Genomic DNA, 25802 nt, shown 5'->3' with positions numbered 1-25802 from the left:
GTTTTTTCTGTTAAGATTATGGGCATTTAGTTGGTACTTTGTAATGTGTATTCCTACAGTTAATTTTTTTGAACATTTTTTTTTGGTTTCCTAAAATGCATTTGCCTGCGGGCGCCAACACCCTCCTTCAATTTTTTTTTTTAGTAATGTAACTCTAATTGAATATTTTGTATTGACATGACAATTGATAACTTGTTGCCCTATGAATAATCATTCTTAATTAACTAAATATTATGAATAGTTTTTCTGTTTAAGATTCTGGGCATTTTAGTTTGTACTTTGTAATGTGTATTCCTACAGTTAATTTTTTTCAAAATTTTTTTTTGGTTTTCTAAAATGCATTTGCCTGCGGGCGCCAAAACCCCCCTTCAATTTTTTTATTAGTAATGTAACTCTAGTTGAATATTTTGTATTGACTTGAAAATTGATAACTTGGCGCCCTATGAATAATCATTCTTAAATGAACTAAATATTTTGAATAGTTTTTTCTGTTAAGATTCTGGGCATTTAGTTTGTACTTTGGAATGTGTTTTCCTACAGTTAATTTTTTTGAACAATTTTTTTTTGGTTTCCTAAAATGCATTTGCCTGCGAGCGCCAACACCCTCCTTCAATTTTTTTTTTATGATTTAACCTCTATCTAAATTTTTTAATCATTGACAATCGGGTACCCTTGAATAATCCTTATCTTTAATAAACTAAATAAAATAAATGGTTTTTTTTGTTTAAGTATCTGGGCATTTTAGTTTGTAATTTGTTATGTGTATTCCTACAGTTAATTTTTTTCAAAATTTTTTTTTGGTTTTCTAAAATGCATTTGCCTGCGGGCGCCAACACCCTCCTTCAAATTTTTTTTTAGTAATGTAACTCTAATTGAATATTTTGTATTGACATGACAATTGATAACTTGTTGCTCTATGAATAATCATTCTTAAATGAACTAAATATTTTGATTAGTTTTTTCTGTTAAGATTCTGGGCATTTTAGTTTGTACTTTGTAATGTGTATTTCTACAGTTAATTTTTTTCAAAATTTTTTTTTGTTTTTCTAAAATGCATTTGCCTGCAGGCGCCAAAACCCCCCTTCAATTTTTTTATAAGTAATGTAACTCTAGTTGAATATTTTGTATTGACTTGAAAATTGATAACTTGGCGCCCTATGAATAATCATTCTTAATTAACTAAATATTATGAATAGTTTTTCTGTTTAAGATTCTGGGCATTTTAGTTTGTACTTTGTAATTTGTATTCCTACAGTTAATTTTTTTGAACAATTTTTTTTTGGTTTCCTAAAATGCATTTGCCTGCGAGCGCCAACACCCTCCTTCAATTTTTTTTTTATGATTTAACCTCTAGCCAAATTTTTTAATCATTGACAATCGGGTACCCTTGAATAATCCTTATCTTTAATAAACAAAATAAAATAAATGGTTTTTTTTGTTTAAGTATCTGGGCATTTTAGTTTGTAATTTGTAATGTGTATTCCTACAGTTAATTTTTTTCAAAATTTTTTTTTGGTTTTCTAAAATGCATTTGCCTGCGGGCGCCAAAACCCCCCTTCAATTTTTTTATTAGTAATGTAACTCTAGTTGAATATTTTGTATTGACTTGAAAATTGATAACTTGGCGCCCTATGAATAATCATTCTTAAATGAACTAAATATTTTGAATAGTTTTTTCTGTTAAGATTATGGGCATTTAGTTGGTACTTTGTAATGTGTATTCCTACAGTTAATTTTTTTGAACATTTTTTTTTGGTTTCCTAAAATGCATTTGCCTGCGGGCGCCAACACCCTCCTTCAATTTTTTTTTTTAGTAATGTAACTCTAATTGAATATTTTGTATTGACATGACAATTGATAACTTGTTGCCCTATGAATAATCATTCTTAATTAACTAAATATTATGAATAGTTTTTCTGTTTAAGATTCTGGGCATTTTAGTTTGTACTTTGTAATGTGTATTCCTACAGTTAATTTTTTTCAAAATTTTTTTTTGGTTTTCTAAAATGCATTTGCCTGCGGGCGCCAAAACCCCCCTTCAATTTTTTTATTAGTAATGTAACTCTAGTTGAATATTTTGTATTGACTTGAAAATTGATAACTTGGCGCCCTATGAATAATCATTCTTAAATGAACTAAATATTTTGAATAGTTTTTTCTGTTAAGATTCTGGGCATTTAGTTTGTACTTTGGAATGTGTTTTCCTACAGTTAATTTTTTTGAACATTTTTTTTTGGTTTCCTAAAATGCATTTGCCTGTGGGCGCCAACACCCTCCTTCAATTTTTTTTTTTAGTAATGTAACTCTAATTGAATATTTTGTACTGACATGACAATTGATAACTTGTTGCCCTATGAATAATCATTCTTAATGAACTAAATATTATGAATAGTTTTTCTGTTTAAGATTCTGGGCATTTTAGTTTGTACTTTGTAATGTGTATTCCTACAGTTAATTTTTTTCAAAATTTTTTTTTGGTTTTCTAAAATGCATTTGCCTGCGGTCGCCAAAACCCCCCTTCAATTTTTTTATTAATTATGTAACTCTAGTTGAATATTTTGTATTGACTTGAAAATTGATAACTTGGTGCCCTATGAATAATCATTCTTAAATGAACTAAATATTTTGAATAGTTTTTTCTGTTAAGATTCTGGGCATTTTAGTTTGTACTTTGTAATGTGTATTCCTACAGTTAAATTTTTTTAAAAATGTTTTTTGGTTTCCTAAAATGTATTTGCCTGTGGGCGCCAATACCCTCCTACAATTTTTTTTTTATGATTTAACCTCTACCCAAATTTTTTAATCATTGACAAACGGGTACCCTTGAATAATCCTTATCTTTAATAAACTAAATAAAATAAATGGTTTTTTTTTTTTTTATCTGGGCATTTTAGTTTGTAATTTGTAATGTGTATTCCTACAGTTAATTTTTTTCAAAATTTTTTTTTGGTTTTCTAAAATGCATTTGCCTGCGGGCGCCAAAACCCTCCTTCAATTTTTTTATAAGTAATGTAACTCTAGTTGAATATTTTGTATTGACTTGAAAATTGATAACTTGGCGCCCTATGAATAATCATTCTTAAATGAACTAAATATTTTGAATAGTTTTTTCTGTTAAGATTCCGGGCATTTTAGTTTGTACTTTGGAATGTGTATTCCTACATTTAAGTTTTTTGAACTTTGTTTTTGGTTTTCTAAAATGCATTTGCCTGTGGGCGCCAACACCCTCCTTCAATTTTTTTTTTTAGTAATGTAACTCTAGCTTAATATTTTGTATTGACTTGAAAATTGATAACTTGGCGCCCTATGAATAATCATTCTTAAATGAACTAAATATTTTGAATAGTTTTTTCTGTTAAGATTCTGGGCATTTAGTTTGTCATTTGTAATGTGTATTCCTACAGTTAAAATTTTTTCAAATTTTTTTTTGGTTTCCTAAAATGCATTTGTCTGCGGGCGCCAAGACCCTCCGTCAATTTTTTTTTTTGGATTTAATCTCTCGCCGAATTTTTTAATCACTGACAATCGGGTGCCCTTGAATAATCCTTATCTTTAATAAACTAAATAAAATAAATAGTTTTTTCTGTTAAGATTATGGGCATTTAGTTGGTACTTTGTAATGTGTATTCCTACAGTTAATTTTTTTGAACATTTTTTTTTGGTTTCCTAAAATGCATTTGCCTGTGGGCGCCAACACCCTCCTTCAATTTTTTTTTTTAGTAATGTAACTCTAATTGAATATTTTGTATTGACATGACAATTGATAACTTGTTGCCCTATGAATAATCATTCTTAATGAACTAAATATTATGAATAGTTTTTCTGTTTAAGATTCTGGGCATTTTAGTTTGTACTTTGTAATGTGTATTCCTACAGTTAATTTTTTTCAAAATTTTTTTTTGGTTTTCTAAAATGCATTTGCCTGCGGGCGCCAAAACCCCCCTTCAATTTTTTTATTAGTTATGTAACTCTAGTTGAATATTTTGTATTGACTTGAAAATTGATAACTTGGTGCCCTATGAATAATCATTCTTAAATGAACTAAATATTTTGAATAGTTTTTTCTGTTAAGATTCTGGGCATTTTAGTTTGTACTTTGTAATGTGTATTCCTACAGATAATTTTTTTCAAAATTTTTTTTTGGTTTTCTAAAATGCATTTGCCTGCAGGCGCCAACATCCTCCTTCAATTTTTTTTTTATGATTATAACTCTAGCCAAATTTTTTAAACATTGACGATCTGGTACCCTTTGAATAATCCTTGTTTAATGAACTAAATATAATCAATGGTTTTTTTTGTTTAAGATTCTGGGCATTTTGGTTTGTACTTTGTAATGTGTATTCCTACAGTTAAATTTTTTCAAAATTTTTTTTTGTTTTTCTAAAATGCATTTGCCTGCAGGTGCCAGAACCCTCCTTCAATTTTTTTTTATGATTTTACCTCTAGCCAAATTTTTTAAACTGACAATCGGGTACCCTTGAATTATCCTGTCTTTAATGAACTAAATATATTACAGTTAAATGTGTTCAAAATTTTTTTTTGGTTTCTTTAATGATAGTTGCCTTTATAAATATTGAATATTAAATATTGATTTTGAAGTTTTTTTGAATTATACAATAATATTTGAATATGGAAATAGTATTTTTTTATAGAATACCTACATAAATTAATTTTTATATTGGTATCGCCATTCGTATAATTAGTAGGGAATGTTGGGTTTTTTAGTTTTTTAATACGTGATAAATTCAAATATGTGTTCAAAATTTAAATTATTCAAAAATTATTTTGGCGGAAAATTTTCGTTTGTCAATCTTAATGTCCATACTTTTTTTAGAATATAAATTTGATTTCAAGGCTTGGCTGCTTTGAATCTTGAAGACTTTAAGTCGATACGACCAATATTGAATGATTTACGTTTTCGATATAATACGAATTTGAAAAACATATCAAACAATTTAAAAGGCTTGACTGCGTTGTATCTTAAAGACTTCAAGTTTATAAGACTAATATTGATGAAGTTCGGATTTTTGGAACTCAGATCAGCTATGATAAATTCTCATTAAGTACCCACTTGAGCAAAAGTATTCAAATACTTTTTAATCACTTGAATACGCGTATTTTACATACTTTTCAAAACAGGTATCTGTATTTGAATACTCTTAAAAAGTATTTTTTCTAGTAAGTATTATATTAATTGTTAAGCTAACATTCTAATAGACTATAGATTTAAATAATAATTTAACAACTTTTTTCTAGAATACAGAATATAATATATAGTGTATTATATATGGATACATTTACGACTTATGTTACACTTATAAGTTATAATATATTTACAAGACTTATATTTATTTATTTGATTTTTTGTTTATTATAGTCAACAAATAATACCTTTTGGATAAATTAGGTATTCACAGAGTTAATTTGAAATTATAACCATTGTTATTACTTATTTGTTAACTGTTTTCATTATTTACATTAACAGTAGTAATATTTAAAATAAAATTGTCAAAATTGTACTTCATTGTTAATGTAGTCGTTAAACGTCTGTGTTAAAATATATCCTTATTTATATGAAAAAAACATTATATAGTCATATAGATAGTATTATTTAAGCATTGTTAATAAATCAAAAGTTCATATTATATAATATCCATTTATAACTTAGAATACAAATTTAAAACCATAGTACGTGCAGTGCTACTCTACCTATGTTGTGTTAAAATAAATTAAATTATTTATCTAAGTAATCACTGTAGCTTATGAAAAAAACAGTCTGTTGTGGCATTGTTCATGTACAAAATGTATCTGAACCACTCAGAACACCCTGAAAAAAGTTCTAATGATGTGCCTGATAGTTATTAATATAGTATAGTGCAGTGGTCGGCAACCTTTTGAAGAAGGTAAAAAGAAAAAAATAACTGTTTAAAACTAAATAATAGAGCATAAAAATTACAGTTTTTAATAATATAATAATTATAATATAAAAGTATGGAAATTACAACTGCTTTAGGCTTAATTTGATTTTTGTTGTTGGATATTGTTTATTATTTTTTTAAATTTCCACATTAAAATTTCTTGTGCTGGCTCGAAGTACATGGTGGAGATGGTCATTAATTAAACGTGAACGGTATGGATTTTTAATTTTTTTCATATGAGAAAAGGCCTGTTCACACACGTAAGTGGATCCAAACATACTGAAGTATTTTGCAGCTATATTTTTAATTTTTGAAAACGATGCCGGAAGTTCAACGAAAAAAAGTAAAGGAGATGCTTTGAATGAGTCTTTTAAGATATCTTGTGACTGCAAATCTATTATTTCCATTTGAAGCTCAACATCAACATCTGCATAATCAATATTAAATGCATTGGCGAGTAGTTGAAAAACGCAACGTTTTACTTTACTGAACAGAATAGAAAATTAATATTATAATCCAAATACACTCGTCGTATCTACTCTAGGTATCTTATCGGTAACTGCCAAGGTATATCTACCATTATAAAATATGACTGATAGAAACGTTCAATTATATATTTTATACAATATGATTTTTTTGATATAATATTCGATTAAATGTCGTTGTCGTAGAATTTAAAGCGGGCCGCCGGTTGCCGACCACTGGTATAGTGTGTACTGAAAGAATTCAGATTTGTTTGTTTAATTAATATAGTATTAAAACAATTTTGTTAATTTAACACAAGAAATCGATAATATTTTTAATATTTTTCAAAAAAATTAACTTAAATTATAAACTTGCTGTATATTTTATTATGATTGCTTCTAACAGTAATTCAAGAAAGATAATGTGTTTATTGGTGCAAATGTATGTTTTCTTGCCAATTATAAAAATATTGAGTACTGAGTGGGTATAATATTACATATAAATAATAATGTTTATTTTAGTAACAGTAAAAAACTGTATGAGGGATACATTTTCAATTCAGAATTAAATTAAAAGTGTAAAATTAAATGTTATACCCAAAATACGTATTATAAGATGTAACAACTAATAGTTATTAGGTTAAGTTGTATACGACTTAAGCAATTATTATATTAATTTATAACTTTTTATTTTTAAGTTAGTATTGCTAACCTGTGGTTATAATTTATAAGCGGTAGTTATGTTTTTAGATATTTTAAATTAAGATTTTTGTATTTGTATTTTAGAAACACTGGTATTTAATTTTTAAATAACCTAGGAATATTTAAAACATAATATTATTATATTATTCATATTATTATAATACAATATTTAAATATAATATATTATGAACCTACTGCCCTTCTATTTCTAGACGTTTACATGGCAATAGTAAAATTCTATTAAACCTATTAGGTACGTAAACAACATTTATTAATATGACAAATATTTAAAATTTCAAAAAAGGGGGACCCTCGTGTTAATACCCCTCACTTTGTTTTTTGGATAGCGCTGGGAGTTTTTGTGCACAAACGTCCGGACCTGGTGCACATTTCTGCACAAACGATGCACAAACGTTTGGCACATTCAAAAATCCAAATATTCAATGTGGGGGGGCCACCGTTTCAATGCCCCCCCCCATTTTGTTTTAGGGATAGAGCTTTCAGTTTTTGTGCACAAACGATTGGACTTGTTGCACATTTATGCACAAACGATGCACAAACGTTTGGCGTGGTCAGAAGTTTAAATTTCGAAAGTGGGGGGGGGGCATTGAAATGGACCTGTGTAATTTGAAATTAGCTGTGGGTATAGTGCCAAATATTATTATTACGAAGCTGCGTGTAAGGTGTAACGAATAATGCTTAATAACAATTTATGATTTATTTTAATATAATAACATAAATATTGTGATATGTAGTGTATAAGTTTTCAATTTAATAAAAAAAAAAATAGGAAAAAAACTGCAAAAATTATAGGTCCCACCGAGATTTGAACTCGGATCGCTGGATTCAAAGTCCAGAGTGCTAACCATTACACCATGGGACCGAGATGAGAGGGGCAGGAATACAATGTTATTTAAGTCTACTTTCTCTTTTACTATTACAGCGTAATAATATTATGATATTGTATAATATAGTATAATATAGTATAATATAGTATAATATAGTATAATATAGTATAATATAGTATAATATTATAATTTATACCTACAGTGTTGTATTTTATGTATTGCAAATAAATAATAATTAATAGTATTGTAATAATATTCTATACTACCATATAACTAACTTAAACGATCAGTGTCTATGCAGCGTGCGTAGCTATAGAAATAAATTGTTACAAAATGATAGCATTGAATCAATGATTATAATATATATAGTACCTACATTCAACATTGTATTATTATTATCTTATGTGCATTCAACATTTATAAACATAATACTATAATAGCGCATTGAGTATAATATATTGTATAAATATATATTAATAGGGTAATTCAGGGACTTTCAACCTGTGTGTGTATATTATTCAAATTTGTTCCTTTGATTATCATGAATAATTATCATTATTCGTATGGAGGCCGTTAGAATAATATTGTTCATGCAATTATTGCGCTTAAAATATCACATTTTTGTAATATACCGATTATTCCGTTCGGTAATTTTCTGGATCCGATAGACCAATATTGCGTTTGGTAATTACTAATTTTCAGGGATAGATCAATAATTGATGCGCTAGGTAACAAATTATATTTATTTAATTCAACTGTACATAAAAATATAACATTAATGTACAATTGTATTATACAATTATATACAATGAACATGAAGGTAAATCATACATATTTCTAATCTAATATAGATTTACATAAATATTTAATTACAATTAAATAAATCAATATTTAAATATTATTCTATATTACAGTTTATTTTTATAAAAATGTGTATTAATAAAAATTATATATTTTATATTATTTTACATTTAACTATAGAATATTGGCCTCGAGGCTCGAATCAATAATCATTTTTTTGTCGATATGTTGACGGTGAAAATGAGAAGCCCAATAATTATTGGTAAATTGACCGATACATATAATTATATAAACGGTGCAATATTATAGGTATACTGCCTAAATTACAAATTTTATTTTAGGCCTTGGGCGCAACTGGTCCATGCCCATAACGTATAATATTATAATATCAACATTTATAATCAATGAGAATATTTGACAAACGTCAATATTTCCTTTATAGGTATAGCAATACCATTGCTTTTATAGTTTTATTGCGTACCTACCCATAATTTGAGTTTACGTTTTCATTTCACCTGCACTATGTATCAATGTAAAATACCAATATTAATTTACATAATTTAAATTACAAATTTATAATATTATTTTCTGTTTCACTAAAACTTAGCTGTAAAACAACGGATAAGTTGGACAACGGCAAATTGTTTATTTATAAAAAAATAGATGATATACTATACCTATTACCTATATTCTGTTACATTGTATTGTGGACAATGAGTACCTATAATACATTAATGTATCATTGTAGTATTTTGATTCAACCACCTATCTAATCTTAAGGTTTTCTTTATAGGTGCCTATTGGCTAATACAATAATATACCTACCTGTATATGTGTTCACATGAATCACGCAGGAATATCAGATTGATTATTTTATTATGTATAATAGAGTTATTTTGTTCACTGCAGACGTGTCACGTGTACGTATTTATCTATCAATATAACTACAAAATATTACACAATTAATAAAATAGTAATATACCTACAATATATCAAGCATCTTTACTCTTTAGAAGATTTTCTTATATTATATTCTATTTTGTATAATTAGGTACCCTAATATTAATATTATTTTCCACCTGTAAGACTGTTAGGTGTAATTGCAGTAGAATATATAAAAAAAAATTTAAGCTGTGGTAACAACTAACAAATACATTTTAAATAATAATATAAAAGTGATGGAAAAAAATCAAAAAAATTGAAGGTTCCACCGAGATTTGAACTCGGATCGCTGGATTCAAAGTCCAGAGTGCTAACCATTACACCATGGAACCGCGATGTCTGATGATGAAAAACGTAAATATTTGTTTCGATATCTACCTAATGCCTATAGGCATGAAATGGTACGATAAACTTAAAACCTTAAGTTAGATGTTAAGGAGGTACCTACTTACTTAAAGTTAAAAGAAACTAAATTTAGTTAACATTTTATTTAACAGTACGTTATTACTTATTATTTATTAGTTTATTACTTAGGTATTATACCTAGGTACTGCTGTAACCAGTAGTAACCGATACCTTAATACCAACAACTTAGTGGTGTATACTTATAGCATGAAAATACAATTTTGTTAATTTTAGTTTAAAGCATATCTATAAAGTTTTCATTTTTCAGCATATTGCTGTAATAAATATTACTTATTTTATAATTTTTTAGGAGAACCTTAAATTCCTATTTTTTTGTGTCCGTCATCTTCATTCCTTATCTAATGTTGACCACTGATAACAAAAAAAAAATGATCTGAAATACTGAAAATAAGAATTTACTCCTATAAGTAAAAAATGACTTACCTACCTACCTATTACGATACAAATGTGAACGTTTTGATTTATATAATATATATATTAAATATATAATAATACGAGTGATATTTTCTATAGGTATTTTTTGTTTAAAATGCATATACGTACAAAAACTCATATTATATTTCTTTGCTATTGTGTATTAATACCTATCCTATTATTATTACTATTATTATATTTTTAAATATATATAATTAAAATTGATTGTATGGATATACTTCTCATCTTATTGGTACCTACTTTAGTTAAACAGCAACGTCATCATCAGGTCCAATGTTTTTATGAAGACGAGATTTTTCCAGACTCTGATGGTTTGGTAATACATTATACACAATTTATTTATATACCTATATAATACACTATACCTAATATAGTGTTCTATTAAAAATAAAAGAATAACTTTACTTACTAAAATTTCAGGTTTCCAGAATTCACATAGGTACAGCTATACCTACGTTTATTTCGTATTGTATATAAAAATTGTATCAGAGTAATAATCAATTATAGATAATAGAGAAGTACCAGCAAAATGGCCATGTCTTCGCGCAAATAGGTAGGTACCGAACTTTGAGACACCCAGGTGACCAAGATATGTAAGATAGTTAATATAAATATTTTATTAATTCTTTATTTTATTAAGTTTTACAGACGGTAGGAATTAACATATGGATTGAGCAGGAAAAACATCAAAATACCTATTTCTTATTATTAATTTATATTAGTAGGTACCTAAAGATGTTAAGACGCAAGCCGTGGTTTGGCCACCGCTGGTACCTATATTACTATTTTCCTACACGAAATATACAATTTAAATTTACCCAGTTTTGAATAGAAATTGGTATAATGATAAATTGTTCTTCGACTATAATTCGAGCAAAACTAATATGATAATATAAATACTTAATTTTTATATAATTTGTATATAATTTTTAACTTTATTAAAATCGTAGGTGTAGATGAGCTACTCACTATATTATTATATAAAATACGGCTAAGTACCTACTGCTTAATACATAATTGGTTATGAATATCACTACGGTTCTTATATTCTATATATAGTTTCAATATGTTTAATTAAAATTAACTATATAATTATGCGTGCGCTTGTGTGTGTAATAATATTATAATGATAATACAAAATATGTACAACAAAATATCTAACCTAGTTAAAATGTTTAATTGAATCTATAATTTTATAACATAAAAAAAAGTTGTTAAGTAATGCAAACTATTGCATAGTTTTTTCAAAACAATTTACTACCAAATACCTACCTTTATTTGTTACTGATGTTTAAAAAATTTAAATCCCACAAAATATAAGTCATTAAGTATTTATATTATATTATATTTTTAGCGTCGATTATACAAAGGTTAGCTTACATAAATATTGAAAAATTATAATTATATATTATGGACACTAATAATTGACAATTGTTATATAAAGAAGATGAAGGAATAAGTAATAACATTATTAGAATAATAAATTACTATCTATTGATGGGGATAGTAAAATTACTGGATTTTTTTTCCTTCGACCTTTTCCATTTTCGTAGTAGTTTTTTTAAAGGCAAAAACTGCGTCCACGTTTAAAATATTTATTTGGTTTTAATTGATCAAATAATAAATATAGTAGACTCTAGTCAGCTGTGATCTGTAGCAGTAATGAGTTACGACCAAACGAAACTCTACATAATGATAATTATTTTACAGTCAGATAAAATACATAATTGTTAGATTTGTAGTTATAACATTTATTTACATCAGGGTCGAAAAAATACATCTGATTTCAGGGGACACACCACACACTTATTAATTTAACTGTTACTTTTGGGCTTTGACAGTTTTCTATAGCAAAAAAACATGTTGTAACACACAAAATCTCCCCCCCTCTTTAATATACCACTTACCCTGTAAGTGAGTTAGTGAGGTAACTTTTTTAATTATTTTAAATCACTAAAAGCAGTAAAAGCCTATATGTGTAGTAAATTGAAAAATATTTAAATATTTTTGTATGTTATCACCATCAATTTAGAATATAATTTATGTAACAAAATAGTTTATAAGAATATTCAAGGTTTTTAAAAAACAAATTTTATTATGTTTAGAAAATAATATTGGGTTTGTTAAATAAACTGTTATACTTATTATATAATATTATATGTATATATTATTATGTATGTAGATCATTTTAGTTATATTTATTATAAGGAAAAATAACTATCTAATTCTTTAAAATCCGATTTATGATTATATAATAATCAGTTTAATAACTTAAATTTTTTAATACCGTCAAACGGGCCAACTTGGGGCGTGTGTTTAACATGGGGGCCAAAAATATTATCTTTTAGTTTTATCTCCATAACGGTCTCTTTTCAATTAATTAATGTGATACAAATATTCTGTTGTTATCTTGACAATATTTGAAATCACTTTGATAGTGTTACAGCATCAAATTTTAAACGAAAGTATTAATTTTTAGTTTAATATCTATTGTTTTGAAAAGGTACGAAAACTTACACTAAAACTCATTTAATTAAACGTTTTACATAAAAATTGATAATAAAGAATATGTTCGGATGTGTGTTCATTTACTACTCGATATTATAAAATATTATAATCTGGCATATATTTCTGTAAATTATGTTTTACTTATTTAGTCCAAGTAGTCCAAATTATTTAGTCCACTTTTATTCAACCCTGATTTTTTAATGTTATTTACATAATATTATAATACCTACTTATTTAATTGGTAAACAAGCAAGTTACCGACCTATTATTGAATACCTGACAAGAATGTTATTATTTTTTTATTATTATAATAAGGACTTATTTAATTGGTCAACAAGAATGTTTTTATTTTTTTTTATATGTTAATATATACTTACCAGGTACAAAATATATTTGTTAAATTCAGAAAATTGTCTCGTACTTTTTAAAAATTTAACATAGTGTTAAATAAAAAGTAAAATAAAAAAAAAAAACCACAGAAGGAATAATTTGTATGATTCAAATGCAACAGATATCAATACATCAAAGTATCAAACCTTAATTTAAAAATAATATTACATTGAAAATATGTCTAGATTAATTAATCTTAAAGTTATTTACATTAGAATTTCAAAACTGCCCCAAGTTCGGCCGTTTGACGGTATTTTAATATATTTTAGACTTAAAATAAACATCAATACATATTTATAATATGCTATAGTACCTATACCTATATAATTATATAATATTATGACAATATTCTATAAATTACGATGCTCTTACTAGTCAACTTTTCAGTAGATATTACAATATAAACAATATTATATTTTAATAAACACAGCATAGAATAATTTAAATATTCTATGTACCTGCATGTTTAGTTAATTTATACTAAAGCAGGTACCTAATTACTTTGAATTGACCCATTATCATTTCTTCTTTTTTTTTTATAACAAACTTGTCCATAGTATAGAAATAAAATAAGTAGGTAGGTAATTAACTTAAGTTAACAGAATAGGTAACTAGTAAATTAAAATATTAAATGATTAATGTTTGTTATTTCTATAAAACTAAAAACACGTTATAAAACTTGGAACACACATGTCATTTGTTATTCAGGGGACACAAAGTATATCAGGGAACACAGTATTTTAGCCCCTGATTTACATCATTACAGTATTATTGTTATACATTTGCATATCATAATATATCAGTTAATTTAAAGGACCAAAACTATTTTTACACAAAACAAATTATATTTAAATCCAGTTTATATATTATATTAATATATACCTAGTATAATATTATACTTAAAGATACATTAGATATTTTAATACTATATAATATCATAAAAAGTATAATATTGAGACTCTGTGACTTTTTAATTGTTAGCTATTTAACATTATAAATCGAATGTAATAGAATATTAACAAAAAAATAACACAAAGTTAGGAGTCTCTATATCGAAATTTATCAATAACGTAAAACATCTGGGGTACATTTCCAACAATTTTGCCATACAAAACCAGACGATCCATACTTGACTTTATATTTAGACGATAATACACATGTACCTCTAACATAACGATCATCTGCCGATATCGGAAAAGCACAGTGCTCCATACAAATATCATTTTGGTAGTATTCATCTTTTCCACAATCTGATGCCGCCAATCCCACGATAACTGCCATGACCAATAACGAATAAAATTTCATGATTTTTGACTGACGGTGTTTAGGAATTTTATCTGCACACAAGATTCAAGCATTAAGTGAACTATTTAATATGTATTTATAATTAGTAATAACGCACAATAATAATTCGAGTTTTGCGGCGTACAACAATGAAATAACTCACCACACGTATAAGTTTATCCTTCTAAGTTGTAGCTCGTGTGTTCCTAAGCAGTCTGCCCGAGCGGGTATTACTCCAAAAGCTAAAAAGAAACTGAAGTAACTTCTACACTGCGTTCACAGTAAAAATATTAAAAGATTAAAGAGAGATATCAATAACAATTATAATTATGTTAATTATAGTTAATATTTATGTTTCGTTGTGCGGTTGACTAATAAACGTAATTAATTATAAATACCATATCGCAATTATTGTGATAAAATTAGTATACAACGTTGCCTTATTTGGTTGTGAACAAAAACGTTGATATATTTTACAATCAACCACTAAATTGTATGAATATAATATGTGAAATGGAAATAATGTATTTTCTGATCTGCGGCTGGCTGCGGAATCCAAATTCCCAATATTTAATTTACCTATATTTTTGGCCACACGGTCATATGTAAGAATATCGTAAGTGACTAGTATACAACTTAATTTTATGTATTTTATATTTTTATTGAAAGTAAATAATTACAATCTATACACAATATGAGTAAGTTCAATAAGCAATTTTTATTAAATGTGACGGGAATAATTTAATTTGGAAGGTTAGTATAAAACCTCAGTATAATGCCATAATCGAACTAAAACTTCGAATATTACAATATTCCAATAACAGCTGATAACCAATTATCAAAAACAGCAATCTTAATAAAATTAAAGTTGGAAACTCTTCCAATATACATACCAGCACATTTCAAATATTATTATATATTCAACATGCATATAATATTCACTCAGAAAAAACATATATGCCGTTAAATAACATTTTCCCGGTGCTAAATAAAAACAAAATCCATAAAGTCAAACACGTCCATGAGTGAAGAATAGAAAAGATCAACATACTGTAAAGACAACACAACCGTGATGTTTACTTCAACAGAAAGAATATTGCTATAAAAAAAAAAAAATAGTAAATAAAAAAAAGGGTGAACATATTCAGCAAGATAGCATAAAACACCATTATCCATCCAGAGATCATTCTGATAATCCAAATCCTTAAAACACAACAAAAAATTTATAAAAAAAAAATGAGACAGAAAAGTTTTTCTTCACTTTTCTTTTAATTTTATAATATATGTAAATGACAATTCAAGCAAAGTTAATCTTTAATATTAGACTTGCCATAGGGAAAAAAAATTAATGAATACTTTTTTATTTACTTATATTTGTATTATTAACAAAATTGTGCAAACACTTTTTTTAGATTATATTTGCAATATCATCAACATTTCAATAAATAAAGTTGTAATTAAAATATTATTCCGATCTATAGTAGGTAGTGCAATATGTACAATATTATACCTACATCGGGCTACATGCATGTATTAACCAAACCTATATATTCTATAACTGTTATTGTCAATATTGTAAAAATATATTCATACCAAAAATGTGAGCTATATGAGCTGATAATTATTAAAAATTAATAATTGTAATACATATATGTAATTATTTTAATAGCAATAGGTACCATTGATTATAAATACTGAAGTCTGTAGTATTCTGGATCTTCTGCGGATAACATATTCATAGGTACGCATTTATCACGACATTGATACTTGATACTTGATGTAGTATAGCTGTATAGGTATAATTAGTACGATGGTTGAGACTTGAGATAGTACATTTTGTGCCACCAAAACTTGCAACGACTAACCTTACGTCCTTACGTTCGTAGCAACCGCATACCCGAGTGCGTTACTGCATGGGCGTCACTGGGGGGTACCGCAATAAGGGGTAATTTTGCTACTACAATATTAAATTCAATATTTATTATTCGAAAAATTTGATTTGTTCTTACAGTTGTACACTTGTTAGTCGTAACTTACAGCAATACACAACATAAAAAATATCATCGTTAAAACAATTTCTGTTTATGTTACAATGTGTACTAGATATATATTCTAATAATATAACCAAATTCAGTTAAAATTATAAATATACTAAATATATACAAAATATAATATTTATGTTGTAAAATATTTTTTTGCTACCCCAGAATTTTGACTCTAGTGACGGCGATATAGGTAGTGTAGTGCAGTGGTGGCCAGCGAGAGTCTCGAAGTCGTACAATGTAATGAAAAAATAATATGAAGAGCATAGGCGCAAATAAGTGTAGATTAGTTTGCAAAACCATTAGTCACTACGGTATGTACAATTAATATCTATTTGGCATTTTTTTTATACATCGCACAAAGATACTATTTGAGTTGCATTAACAAAATAAGTAATATCGACATTATAGTATTATACAGACGGACATTTTATAGATATTAATATTAATTATAATTGTGCACGTGGTTGTGTGTGTTATAATATTATAATAATAATTTCAAGTATATGTACAACAAAAAATCTAACCTGGTTAAAATGTTTAAGGTTTAACTGTATATTTTTATAACATAAAAAAAAATATTAAATTATGCAACATTTTGTGTAGTCTACCTTAACCCTTATTTATTGATGTTTAAAAATTTGAAATCCCATAAAATCGTTGCTATTATGTAAGTATTTATGTTATATTATTTGATTATATTTTTAAAATTATATATTATATAGACACTAATTGTTATTTTAGGAAGATAAAGATAAAGGTAATAACTAATAACATTATTAGAATAATAAATGACTACCGGGGAGACGGAGTGGCCGAGCGGACTAAGGCAAGTCACGGTGTCCAGAGAACAAGTGCCGCCATCCCCCCACCCGGGACATGGCAGAAACCTAAGGGTGCCCCATTAGAAATTCTGCCAAAACACAACACACACAACCTACCCAATTAAAAAAAAACCTACAGTTCCCTCCCCCACACCCAATGGCCTATGTTTCCGTGGGTTATCCAATAAAAAAAAATTACTACCTGCTACTGTGGGGCGGAAAATATTTGGATTTTTTTCCTTCGACCTTTACCATTTTCGTAGTAGAGGGCTTTTAAAGACTAAAACTACATCCACGTTTAAATATTTATTTGGTTTCAACTTAAAAAATAATAAATATAGAAGTCTATACTCAGCTGTGGTATTTAAGCAGTAATGATTTAAGACCAATGTAAGTACGTAATAAAAATTATTTTACAGGCTGACAACATACAAAGTTTCTAAATTTGAAAGTGTAACATTTTTATTTTTATTTTTTCTTATATCATACAGTATTATTGTTACAAATTTGTATATCATAATATATCAGTTAATTTAGAGGACTAAACTATTTTTTACACTAAACAAACTATATTTAAATCCAATTTATATTATCTATAGTATTACCTATCTAATATCTATATTATACATTTAGACAAATTAGAAATATAACTATATATTATTCTAATATATCAATATCATAATAAGCATAATAATAAGACTCTATATCACTGTGCCATTTTTAATTGTGCAGTGATTTAACATAAATAGAATATTATAAAATATCAACTAAGAAAATGACACAAAGTTAGGTGCTTCTATCTTGGCCTCCTGATCGAAATGTATGCGTTAATACAAATTTCTGAAGGTACATCTCCAACAATGATGGTAGACAGTAATAGCCTCTCCATACTTGATTTTATATGAAGTTGATACTTTACATCTACCTTCAACATAACGATTGCGAAACATTTTCGTAAACTCACATGCTTGGACACAGATTTCCCTTGAGTAGTAATCATTTTTTTTACAATTTGATGCCACCAATCCCACAAGAACTGCCATGACCAATAGCGAATACAATTTCATGATTTTGAGTGACATGTTTAGGAATTTGATAAACAAGTCAAGATTCAAGTACTAATCGAACTATTTAATATTTATAAATCACGCACAATAAGAATTCAAGTTTTTCGGCGTATAAACAATGGATATAATATTATAGATAACACCCAATGCTATGTGTTTATCTTTCCAGCTAGTGCGTAAATCTGCCCGACAGGGTATTGCTCCAAAAGCTGAAAAGAAACTGTTGTAACGTATTAAGCTGGCTACGTTAAGAGTGACAGTTGTCGAAGGAACTATATCGAGCCGAATGGTCTGTCGCGGTCAGATAATCTTTATAATAATAATCATTGTACAAAAACAATTAAGTAATTATTTTACAAAAATGTAATCACCATTGGTATAATGCATTAGAACCATGGTTCAGATAATTTAAATTTAAATACTAACATTCCTTATAGGTAGCAGTATATATTATAAATTATAATAGAGACCAGCTTGCAAGTACTTGTAAGTATATTACGTTCTATAACACAAAGCAGTTCATTATTGGGACTGTCAACTGAGCACAGTAGCGTAATTAAGGTGGGGGATGAGAGGGATAGATCCCCCCCAGAGCCTTCATAATATTACATGTTATATTATATACTCACCAATGTACTTGAAAATTTAATATTTTGTGTGTAAAAAAATATATATCCCCCCCCCCCCAGGACAAATTCCTAATTACGCCACTGACTGAGCACACTGTGTCATGAAGAAAATATAAAAAGTTAAAAGAAAAACATCAATAATAATAAATTATTATAATTATATTAATAATATGCATATAGTTTATATTTCATTGTGTTGTTGACTTGAACATACGTAATTAATCATAAATACCATATCGTTATCATTGTAATAAAATTAGTACATAACGTTGCCTTATTTGGTTATGAATAAAAAACATTGATATAATATTTTACAACCAAGTTGTATGATTATATTATGAAATGGAAATTATTTATTTATTATTTATTTATTGTATACCATAATTTGATTTTTATTTTAAACTTTAAATTATGTTATCGTTACGTCACCAAACGCGACTCACATATAATATTATTGTAAATATCAATAATCTTATAGTATAATATTATGTGCTATATAATCTCTCATGATGAATACGTTCTTGACCCCTTCAGTCGCTCACAAAGCGTTATAACAATTAATACAATTGTTTTTTAAATATAATTGTGTTTATAGTTGTTGTACAAATAATATTTATTGTATGAATTCTACTTGAGGTTTACGTTTTTATACTGTCCAATATTAATTATTTGTATCGTTATATTATTTTGATAAAATGTTATATTTATACATACAAGGTTTGGCAAGTTAACTAATTTTTTTAGTTGTTGAGTTGAGTTAATATAGATAAATGCTTAGTCAAAAGTTAAGTTTAAAGTTACAATACTTAATTTTTAATTAATTTCAGTACTTTTTTACTCTTATACAATTAATAATCATACCTACTTTTTCTAAAAACTAACAAATAACATAGTAATTTACTACAGGTCTTATAGTTTTAAATAAATGTATTTATCAAAACGAATTGCTGTAACCAGCTACCTGCTCAGTATACCTGATCATATTCTTTAATACTTTAATCAATGATAAAATCCAAAAAAATTATTAAATTAAATTCACATATTTGGTTACCTAATGGTCCACAGCTAAAATATAATATTCAAATTCATTATTAGAATATAATTTATTACCTACACATATATAATATAAAATATTATTCAATTCCAGCAGTAATTCTATAAATGAATAAAAGTATAATTATAAGTACCTAATAAGTAATAACTAATAACTATTAATTAATAATGATTAATGAGTATACGTATACTGTATACTTTATAGGATACCTACCGAGTAAATAGTTATATTATTTTTTTCTCAATAACGCGGTTACCTCTAACTTTTCTGTTTATAATATTATATAAAATATAATGTGTGAATATGCAATATTATAACCATTATTATAAATTATTATTTATAACTTATTATGTTTGTATATAATATTTGTTTTTTTTTTTATATAAAATTAATTATTACAAAATGGTATATATTTTAAATCTGTGGTTTTTTATGGTGATAATACAATTAATTAACCCATAACAGGGGAAAAAATTTAACTCGTTAAATTAAAAGTTACTTCTAAAAAAAGTAACTCGTTATGTAACTTTATTAAAAATAACTTAATTTTTTAACTTTTTTAACTGGTTATTCCCAGCCTTGTATAACATATGTATAATTAAAACTGCACTTTATTAGTCCAGTATTGATATTATCAAGATAATATATATACTGATTTTATTTTATCTAGATAAACATTGTTTTAAGTTATTTAATGTTCATGGAAGATGAAAAAATAACGTATCCAGATAAAAATGATATCTAAAATGCAAAACTTAAATATCCGTGAACAATTTTGAATTGAACTTATGAAATAGATAATTAAAAATTATAAAACTGTTCTCAGAAAAAGCGTTCTGAGCGTTATATTATATAATATTTAATATATTTATTTTTTATTTTTAAATGTGCAATTTTGTTCACATATACGCAATAATTTTATTGGGAAGGAATTTAGTATAGTGCTACCCAACTAAAACTTATTTATAAAAGTAGTTTGAAAAAAATTAAAGCCCCGTAAATTTAAAATAATGAGGTTAGATAACATAAATATAAGCTCAACGGATCAAAGGTTCTTGAATTGTTTTCATGCTTCGGTATAACTTATAATATACACACATTGGTAAAACTTAAGAAATTAAGTATATAACTAAAACTAAAAAATTACAATTAACACAAGATTAATTTGTCAGTCTAAAAAGTGTATTTTTTAGTAAATATTTAGAGAAAAACGACGTTTGGAGATAAAAATCAATCTAATAGAAGTATTTTATTATACGACCGAGACACCATAGGTATTATGGTCTTTTGGTGTACAAAAAATCATAGGTCCCACCGAGATTTGAACTCGGATCGCTGGATTCAAAGTCCAGAGTGCTAACCGTTACACCATGGGGCCGCGGTGAATGTTGATGGAAAACGTAATTATTTGTTGCGATATAAAAATGTAGGTTAAACCTAAAATGTTTGGTTGCGTTTAACGTCTTGTACTTACTATGTTCCTACTTACTTCAACGAAATTTAATGTGCTGAACATTTATAGGTAACAGTACGCCGGAAATACACTAATGAAGTTATACAGAAGTATTAGTACCTAGGTACTGCGGTGTGTATACGAAAGTAACAATTAATATTTATTTTGTGAGTTTTTGCATATTTATTATGTTTCAGCATATTACTGATCTTATTCTTATATAAATAATTTATTATTTTTTCATATTTAGATAAACCTTACATGATTGGCCAGCAGAGTTTGATTTTTGTGTGAACGTTTTGGAATTTCCAATAATAATTTAATGTTCATAAGACATATTTTTCGAGATTCTAAATAGACTAATATTTGTGTTTTATCCTTTTTAGTTTTTATAAAATGTACTAAACCTAAACTTTAATTAATTTCTTCATTTAACAAAAAGTTTTACCACACGTCAACAAGCGGTTACTTACTTTCCCCCTTTTTGAAATCAAACTCTGAAATTTAAAAAAATTATAAGAATGAACTATAAACATTGATTTAAAAATGTAAGAATGCCGATTTCAAGTAACTTCATAACAAATTTAAATAGGTTTTCAGAAATTTCATATCGCCATATCGGAAATCTATGTTGGTTAATACAATCGGCAAAATATTGATACAAACAAAATAATTAATATTCGTGTAGTGCGTTAGGTATTACTTATTAACCTTAGCATGCACGTGCGGGAATGCTCGGAAATTTCTTTTACATATAGTTATTAGTTACACATACTAACCGTCACTTACTACGCACTAGGGCTAACGGTATATTCGGTATACTATACATAGCATATACCGGCATACAGTAAAATACCATCTAAACAGTATACCTAGAAATACCGTAAAAAATCTTGAAAAATGGAACACCGTAAAAACCGTCATTTTCGGTGCAACCGTAAAATATCGTCTAAACGGTAGATTTTATTTATTATTTCAGTATACCGTAGTACCGTACCATATCGGTATTTTAGTATACCGAATAATTTCGGTTTCGGTATACCGTATAATTTCGGTTTTCGGTATACCGTATCACTTCGGGTTTTCGGTATACCGTATAATTTCGGTTTTCGGTATACCGTATCACTTCGGGTTTTCGGTATACCGTAATACCGAAAATTATTTTCAATACCGTCAGCTCTACTACGCACACATTTGCACGACCCAATACTTAGAAAATTGCCTATACCGAACTCCTTAAATCGTTCCTTATCAAATCCCTTAATATAGGTCAGCTATACATACATATAACAATGGTACTTCCTAACCGTGCGTCCTAACCAGTAACTATATATTATAAAGATTCACATCTACGCTGTGTGTGTTGTTGTGCGAGTGTGAGGGCTTGGTAACTACTGTTACATCTGGTAACCGTATTGGTTTAAAATCTGGGTTCTAATTCTTGGTGTACTCGTTTGTAATTTGGTTATTACATGGTAATTACCAAAAAAAGTAATGTCCAATCACAATACGATTTGATCGACGTGACACGACACACGACGTAGCTGTGAGCCTATATGTGAATCCAGCTTTAAGTTTAACCTACCTTTTCATATTATAATAAATACTAACGTTTATTGATTATCATTCACCGAGGTCCCATGGTGTAACGGTTAGCACTCTGGACTTTGAATCCAGCGATCCGAGTTCAAATCTCGGTGGGACCTATGATTTTTGTATACTTTATTCGTAGTTTTGTGATCTCAATGAAAAAAAAAATAAGTGCGCATGATTATTTTTAGATTTACATATTTACGTGTAATAACTAGACAGTAGATTATGGTTAGCCGTACACTCTGCTGAACTTTTCCCCACTAGTTAAAATAGCCTATGAACGACCTTTAGGACTAATCTATTTTTAAACGTTTTAACTTATTTTTTGTACAATTTTAATATCAAGAAAAACATAACAAATTCTAAAAATATATTATAATAATATTCATCATCATCACTATATTTATTATAATACATAATAACTAGTGATTAATAAGTATTTTTTTTTATTTTACACAATAATATTATATACAATCTGTACATATATTATGTACATATGCACAATAAGCATATTTGATAAGGGTTACCATAATACATGAGTACGTGATAAGAAGCCACCCACTAGTGGCTCTTGACAATAAATATTAACTATAGTATTACAATAGTACTAAATATAAATTGTAATCAGTAGCATGGGTACAATTTATAAACATCGTTTTTTATAATTTATGAATTAGGTAGACTTGAAATATAATTATCATCAGTGCGTGGTTACTGGTTTGTATTATAATTTATAATATTATATGCCTCGGCAGCCTCATCTCCTTCTCTTTATTGAACGGAAATTGGGCCAGGGCCTATTGTGCCGCCAGCCGGTACGATGGTATATATTGGTATGCACTACCACTCAGTACCACGAAAACTCGCCGCCGGATAAATAATGTACAATTCACAGCAAAAGCGATAATAGGATTTTTAAGCGAGTGTTTTTTTTTTTGCAAGCATAACCTACCACATATACACGCACACTTGTAATTAATTTTAATATTTGAAAGTTTTCCGTCTGTATAATGCCGTCATGTCGATATTAATAATTGTTCCCATCGTTCGATCTATCCCCATTCTAATTATTTATGTATAATAAATAAATAAATACAATATAGCCATAGGTACTTGTGCATATATAGTGACCCTATAATATCCAATAAAACTTGATCTTGATGTGTTTTTTGTATTTGATTATAATAATTGTATAATCGTCTTTATAATAGATCGTCTATATATAGCCCTACAATTACAATAGGTATAATATAAAATAGTATTATTATAATTATCATTATCGTTCAGTTTGAATATAGTCGCAATTAATAGTCAAATTTATGATTACATAATTTATAATCCCAAGTGTGTATACAGTAAAATATTGTAAATTGTGTATTTTATTTTTTGTGAATAATTTGTTCGAAACTATTAGGCAGCAGACTGCACGTAGACTTTGTTTGTGAGCACCTACAACTACCTACCACCAAGTTACCGATTTCGTACTTATTTAATACAATTTATATTATCTTAATTACATTGGGCTGATGGGCTGAGATCTAAATGGTCCTCATTATTATTTTTATTATTATTATTATTATAATTATTACTGTTGTGTCACGATGACTATAATATGGGTTCTCATCATACTTATTTTAGAATTATTTATACTTTATTATATTGTATCGTATAATATACCCATACTATAGTCTGTAGCCCACAGACAGTAATTTACAAATATTTTATAAGACATGTGTAGTATAGTAAATAGTAATATGGTTAGATTTTAGCAAAGTAAGTTATTAATGTAGGTCGGGCCAATGATATTATGTGCTAAGACCACATATAATAATAATACAATTCGACAATTATTGTGAACACTAAAAATTCACAATGAACTCACCGCTTACTCAAATAACCTATTACGTATGAGAAATAATTTACAATAGGTATACACCTTTTAAATGGGTTTCATTTATCATTTCAATCTCCAATCGAATAATACGAATTTATATCATCTTCTGATGTTAAATATATATATTACATCGAATATCGAATTAATATTGTTATCGAGTACGGAGGATGTGAACAATATTTCCGAGTAAGGTCTTATCGTTGTTTACGGTTACCTAGAGTGGTTACCTGTGATTACACCAAGTATACTTGACGGCTTTTATAAATTCATATTATAATAAATACCAACTATATTTTTATTACATATTTTATCCACCTACATCTCAGTCCTCAGTCATCTCATGATTTATGACCTAAGACCACGGTTTAAGATTTAAATTCAACATTTTTAATTAGATATATATTTTTAAAACGTGTCTAAGAATGTGGAGAATTATTAGTATAATAATACTATTACAGTATATTCTAAAACAATGCTATTCAGAAAGATAGATGACTATGTACAATTTTTCGAACTCTGAGACACTCT

General features: G+C 27.2%; 1 long non-coding RNA gene and 4 other non-coding genes across 5 annotated transcripts; 1 reads left to right on the top strand and 4 right to left on the bottom strand.

Moving 5' to 3' along the window:
• Positions 1-7895: 7895 nt before the first annotated feature.
• Trnaq-uug (transfer RNA glutamine (anticodon UUG)) lies at positions 7896-7967 on the bottom strand. The gene has a single exon. It is a non-coding gene; the product is annotated as a tRNA-Gln (tRNA).
• Positions 7968-9935: 1968 nt separating this feature from the next.
• On the bottom strand, positions 9936-10007 carry Trnaq-uug (transfer RNA glutamine (anticodon UUG)). Its single transcript has one exon. It is a non-coding gene; the product is annotated as a tRNA-Gln (tRNA).
• Positions 10008-13522: 3515 nt separating this feature from the next.
• Positions 13523-15243, bottom strand: LOC132938615 (uncharacterized). The gene is made up of 2 exons (XR_009663923.1): positions 14882-15243; positions 13523-14771 (listed from the first exon to the last, which is right to left on the bottom strand). It is a non-coding gene; the product is annotated as an uncharacterized LOC132938615 (long non-coding RNA).
• Positions 15244-21640: 6397 nt separating this feature from the next.
• Positions 21641-21712, bottom strand: Trnaq-uug (transfer RNA glutamine (anticodon UUG)). Its single transcript has one exon. It is a non-coding gene; the product is annotated as a tRNA-Gln (tRNA).
• A 1709-nt stretch (positions 21713-23421) lies between these two features.
• Positions 23422-23493, top strand: Trnaq-uug (transfer RNA glutamine (anticodon UUG)). Its single transcript has one exon. It is a non-coding gene; the product is annotated as a tRNA-Gln (tRNA).
• The last annotated feature ends 2309 nt before the right edge of the window (positions 23494-25802 follow it).

This window comes from Metopolophium dirhodum, chromosome 2 (genome assembly GCF_019925205.1).
Source record: "Metopolophium dirhodum isolate CAU chromosome 2, ASM1992520v1, whole genome shotgun sequence".
NCBI classification, from domain to species: Eukaryota; Metazoa; Arthropoda; class Insecta; order Hemiptera; family Aphididae; genus Metopolophium; species Metopolophium dirhodum.
This window is presented reverse-complemented; position numbering and strand designations above follow the sequence as displayed.